Genomic DNA, 1,298 nt, shown 5'->3' with positions numbered 1-1,298 from the left:
GCTGGATGTATTCCATTGCGTATACAGGCATATTTCACTTATTGTGCTTGACTTACAGCACTTTGCGGATAATGTGTTTCTTTTTTACACATTGAGGTTTGTGGCCCTCTTGTATCTAGCAAGTGTACTGGTGCCATTTGTCCAAGAGCACTTGCTCACTTCTTGCCTGTGTCACATTTTGGCAATTTCGAGGAGCCGCGTGCCTCGGCCTAGAATGTCGGAAGCGGGTGAAGAGCAGCCCATGGAGACGATGGAGCCACGGAGAACGGACATGAGGCTGCCCCTGAAGGCGAGTCGCCGGCCAGCAACCAGAACGGCGCCGAGGGCGACCAGACCAACGCCAGCCAGAATGAGGAGGACGCGGGAACAATGTTCGTTGGTGGCCTGAGCTGGGATACCAGCAAAAAGGATCTAAAAGATTATTTTACCAAATTTGGAGAGGTCGTTGACTGTACAATAAAAATGGATCCCAACACTGGCCGGTCAAGAGGGTTTGGATTTATCCTCTTCAAAGGTGCAGCCAGTGTAGAGAAGGTTCTAGACCAGAAGGAGCACAGGCTGGATGGCCGTGTCATTGACCCCAAAAAAGCCATGGCCATCAAGAAAGACCCAGTAAAGGAAATTTTTGTAAGGGGTCTGAATCCTGAAGCCACTGAGGAGAAGATAAGGGAGTACTTCGGCGAGTTTGGGGAGATTGAAGCCATTGAGCTTCCAATGGATCCAAAGTCGAACAAAAGACGAGGCTTTGTTTTCATCACCTTTAAAGAAGAAGAACCTGTGAAGAAAGTTCTGGAGAAAAAGTTGCACACCATCAGTGGAAGTAAGTGTGAAATCAAGGTGGCTCAGCCCAAAGAGGTGTATCAACAGCAGCAGTATGGCTCTGGGGGTGGTGGGAATTGCAATCGAGGGAACCGAGGCAGTGGTGACAGCGGCGGAAGTGGAGGTCAGGATAGTACAAATTACGGGAAGAGCCAGCGACGCGGTGGCCATCAGAATAACTACAAGCCATACTGAGGCTTCAGCAGGAGTGCCTGACTGACCACACGCTTTGTTTTGGTATCGAGTGAACACGATTATATACCAAATTTAATTTGGCAAACTTGCTATGGCCTGTCCCACGTGCATCTTATTTAAACTTTTCCCCCTGGAAATTGTTCTCCTGTTTAATATTTCCAGAGCTCTAGTTGTTTAGGCAGCATGTGGTTTCTCAAGAGGCCAGAGTGGCATTATGGGCTGATTTTTATTACCGGGTTACCCAGAACCAGATTGAAGGGTCTGCTTCCTGCTGCCGCTCTGCA

The 1,298-nt window shown here is 48.8% G+C and overlaps 1 pseudogene; it reads left to right on the top strand.

Moving 5' to 3' along the window:
• The first annotated feature begins 214 nt into the window (after positions 1-214).
• On the top strand, positions 215-1,037 carry LOC145536190 (heterogeneous nuclear ribonucleoprotein A/B pseudogene; annotated as a pseudogene).
• Positions 1,038-1,298: the final 261 nt, after the last annotated feature.

The sequence above is a fragment of the Giraffa tippelskirchi genome, chromosome X (assembly GCF_054371585.1).
Source record: "Giraffa tippelskirchi isolate mGirTip1 chromosome X, T2T-mGirTip1v1.2.pri, whole genome shotgun sequence".
NCBI classification, from domain to species: domain Eukaryota; kingdom Metazoa; phylum Chordata; class Mammalia; order Artiodactyla; family Giraffidae; genus Giraffa; species Giraffa tippelskirchi.
The sequence above is the reverse complement of the archived record's forward strand: the minus strand, read 5'-3'. Positions and strand labels throughout refer to the sequence as shown.